The sequence below is a fragment of the Bidens hawaiensis genome, unplaced genomic scaffold (genome assembly GCF_021521415.1).
Source record: "Bidens hawaiensis isolate Kalapana, Puna unplaced genomic scaffold, B.hawaiensis_p1.1 tig00014943_1, whole genome shotgun sequence".
NCBI classification, from domain to species: domain Eukaryota; kingdom Viridiplantae; phylum Streptophyta; class Magnoliopsida; order Asterales; family Asteraceae; genus Bidens; species Bidens hawaiensis.
Window position 1 is genome coordinate 1 of NW_027492329.1, and position 4,471 is coordinate 4,471.

The 4,471-nt window shown below is 34.2% G+C and overlaps 1 pseudogene across 1 annotated transcript; it reads right to left on the reverse strand.

Annotated features, from left to right (window-relative positions):
• Positions 1–681: 681 nt before the first annotated feature.
• On the reverse strand, positions 682–3,563 carry LOC143548211 (uncharacterized; annotated as a pseudogene). Its single transcript, XR_013137912.1, has 3 exons — positions 3,146–3,563; positions 2,070–2,465; positions 682–1,222 (listed from the first exon to the last, which is right to left on the reverse strand). The product of XR_013137912.1 is annotated as an uncharacterized LOC143548211 (transcript).
• Positions 3,564–4,471: the final 908 nt, after the last annotated feature.

Genomic DNA, 4,471 nt, shown 5'->3' on the forward strand with positions numbered 1-4,471 from the left:
ACAATACAAACAACTATATATATGCTATTCAACACTATTTCAAATATCAAAATGCACACTATTGCACATATGCATTATAAAAAAAAGTCGGTGTATGCATTACTCGTTAATTTTTTTTATTTTTTTTATTTTTTTATTTTTATTTTTTTGTTGTGAAGAATAACAACATATAAGAAGGATGAAAGAAAAAAAATTTAAAAAATATTTTTTTTAATTAAATTAAAGATATTTCATTATTAGTTATCTAGTTCTCTCCATAAAATAAAGTTCTCTCATGATCCTCTCCGTATATATATATATATATATATATATATAATTACAAGACCTCATCTGGCATATCCATCTTAACTACTTCAGCTTTCACCAATAGCAATAAACTCTAGGTAACTAATAACAAGCTACTGACAGTAACCTGTTTTTCGTTAGCATCTTCATCTCAGTAGTAATCAAGTTGCTTTGTGGTTGTTTTCAGCCGCTTTTGTACTTCGGTAGCATTTTCAAATCGGTGGTAAAAAAAGTCGGACTTTGGTTAACATAGCCGTTTTCAGTCGCCTTTTGTACTTTGGTAGCATTTTCAAATCGGTGGTAACAAAGTCAAATTTTAGTTAAAAAACTTTATAGTATATTCTTAAGAATTTCGACTACAGAAAGAAGGTACTTACTAGATGCACGTATAAAGAACAGTGTAAACAAGAACCAAACATCACCATGAACATCAAAAAGTACCAAAAATAGCAACCCGACCATATAACAATTTACATCTTTTCTTAATACAACATTAGAGAAACACACTCACATACATATATATATCAATATACATATCATACATCATAACCAGGATTCAATGTTTGTTGAACATCACCATAGCTTTCCAACTCATCAATATCATCTGGGCTTCCCAAAAACAACGGAAGTCTTTGATGCAATTTAATAGGCTGAATAGACAGAATTCGGTGCTTACCATCTGACCCTTTTCCACCAGCTTGTTCCGCAAGAAAACTCAACGGGTTTGCCTCGTAAACAAGTCGGAGATGATCTCTCGGGTTCATTGCCACCCCACCGTACAGTAAAGTTCTGTGGAAATCAGCAACTAGTGAACAAATATAACGTGCCGAGTACTTTTTAGGGAACTTGCCTTTGCCTTGTCTTATTGTGTCGATGTACCGTCTAAGACCCTTGGGCCAGTCAAAATATCGAGCATCGTTGACTGAATATATTTGACCTAATACAATTAAGGAATTGCATATAAAGTAAAAACCAAATTTGAGGATTTTTGATAATAACTGTAAAAAGAATTATAATTCACAATTAGTGTAATATTAAAAATAATTGTAAAAAATTAGGAATTTTACGAATAGGCGTGCACGAGTCCAGTAGAGCTCAGGTCGGCTCGTTTCAAGCTCTATCTTCAAAGCTTGAGTTCAACTCGTTAGAAAGTTTTTGTAGCTCAAGTTTGTTAGCTTATTAGTTATTTAACTTTTTTTTACATACATATAATATTGATTTTATATTTATAATCATAACTTTATATGTATAAACATAACACACATTATTTAGGTATTTTTGTAATAACTATACGCAAAATTATTTATATTAGATATTTTATCATAATTATATATAAAGCTATTTTATTATGTTATATCTTAGTTGATTAAATCGAAATTTTTACATTTATAAAAATAATATGGTCGTTTAGGGTAGTGAGCCTAACTAAGCTCCGTATATGAGCTCAGGCTCGTTTATTAAACGAGCTTATATGAAGTTTTTTAAATTTCAGCTTTGAATGAGCTGATCTCGAGTACTTCATTAGCAGCTCAGCTTGTTTACACCTCTAGTTACAAACAGCCTGTTACATAAGAAATAATATATAGTTTTTCTCCTAGAACTTGAAATACGTGTAATTCTCTATAACTCTATACAATTTTGTTCAGCTTTTATCAATATTTCGATATACATTTTACTAAAAACTAGATTGTATCCAAAATAAAGTACCCTTTAACATTACTAGACCAATAACTATATAACTCAACAAGTTAAACCTCGCATTCTTTACGAACACAGAATATTACCTCGAGGAGGAATCTTGATATTCTGATGCGTGAGAACGAAGTCACCTGTCGAACGATCCAATGTGAACGCATGTGCACCAGAACCGAAGCTAGTACAAAGAATAGTGGCTGACGAATAAAGAACATATCCGCTGCAACGAGCCGACTGCCACTCTGTAACGAGTTAAGCAGCGCCTTTTCTTCCACTGGAAGACTGTCAAGTTCAATCAACCGTTTATAGATCCCAAAAATGGTTCCTGTTGGGATAGATGCGTCAATATTGCGTGACCCGTCTAGAGGATCTGCAACCACCACAAACGGCCCGTCATCTGTTATCCAAACAGGAGCGTCGTCTTCTTCGGAAGCCATGACTGCAACCTTTCCGGAGGTTCTTAAGCTTGATAAGATGATCTCGTTCTGGGAAATAGATTTAGTTCTAATTTAGTGTTCGATGTAAACTGTGAAGTAAATTATGAATTACAAAGTTTAATCGTAGTTCAACTTTGGATATTAAACGGGGTCGTGTTTGTGGTTTGGAGATGTGAAAACAAACACAACACGAGTTTTCACGGGTAACAAGAATATGTTTTATCTTTATTTTATTATAGTTTTGCATATTATTCAATATTTGCAAATTCACAATAAAGAAAATACAAATCTATATGAAATAAGTACGTTTAAACTACAAAATCTCGGATGCTTATTTCTCTTTTATGATTTAAATTTTGTCATAAAACGCATGATCACTATAAGTTGTGTGACAAAACATATCTTTAAGAAACACTAATGAAAAGGGTTAAACAGGTCAGTCGGCGAACGCCTGAACTGCTGAACATGACCCACATAACAAAACATGTTCCTAGACCAGAAGCGGTTTAGACTAAACCAAAGATCTCAATAATCATCCCCCCTTTGTAGTCACATAAAACATAACTTCAATAAACATTCCAAAAACAAAAAGAACAGGTCAAACAAGTAATCCGAAACCAACATAATAAAATAACCCAATCGAGAGAACCCGTTTAGCTAAACGTAATAAAATAGCCCAATCCTATCCTATTTATAAAAACCAACAAATACAGACATTGCTTACTTACAGAAACAATGTCAAGCGGTTTGGGTTTATCTCTACCGGGCCCGACTTCTTCACCACCACCGGAACCTTTACCAAGGCTGGAATTAACCGGAGAAGCAACCAGAGCCGCTATTTTTTTAAAAGCATACTCTAAGTGAGTATACAACACCACCAACTCATCACCAACATCCTCACCTCCTTTCCCGGCAAACTCGGGGACCGTAAGAAACACATCGTTATTATTATTATTATCAGATGATTTTGAATTAATCTTGAATCTAGTGAAAGTGGTGGAAGACATGGTTGTAAAAGTACGGTGGTGGAGGTGAAGAGGGTTTAAGGGGAATTTTGGTGGGAAGTTGGGGATGAGATTTTTATGCAGCGGTGATGGGATTGGGAGGATGAGTGATGATTGCATTGTATGGGTGTGTGGGGTTTGGAATTGACGAGTGGACGGAGAGTGAGCATGTTTTGTGAATTGATTCTTTCCATGGTAGGGGTGTGTAAATCGGCAGGACCAGCGAGACTTGATTCTTATCTGGACTTGACTAGGACCCGTTTAGATCATTTTCAATTCATTCTCTAAATTTGTTAAACTCATATAATTTAGGGTAAATTTTAAGAAAACCATCAAAATCATCTTTCCAATCTATTCTCTATTATATGGATGAGTTAATATGGCAATTAAAGTAAATCCCTAAATATAGAGACTTATTTTTTATCCATACCATATAATATATCACATATCTCCCAATCATCATTTACTATATAATAAGACAAAAGAGAAAACAATAATAAAAACTTAATTTATGGATATGAATAGGGAATAGAATGTGGAAAAATTTTGAAAAATGATAGATAAATTTATGGAATGGTGTTTTTTAGCTAAATTATAGGGAAAATATATGGAATGGGATGTGAATGCTCTTAGTGGTACTTTTAGAATTCCTAATCCGATCTTGTTGTAAATAACTTGGTCTGATTATTTTGTGTCTGATTAATTCATGTAAAGAGAAAATGGTTAGACTCGCGAGACCCGACCCGACCCAAGTTGTAACTAATTGACTCTTATCCGGGTCGGGTCTCATGGGTCTTACCCGGTTTACGTTCACCCCTACTAATCAGGGTTGCAAAATGGAAGTGGATAACTGAAACCCGAACCATAGTAATCGGTTCCGTTACTGATTTTGTTTTATGTATTTGGGATTAACCCGAAAAATCTGAATGAACTATGGTTTCCAGGAACCCGATATGATAGATCAGTTCGAATGTTAAGCTACAACGCTTCAATTCGTCGCTACACATTCACAACTTTTCTATTCAAGGTTGTTTGATTTTATTCCACCAG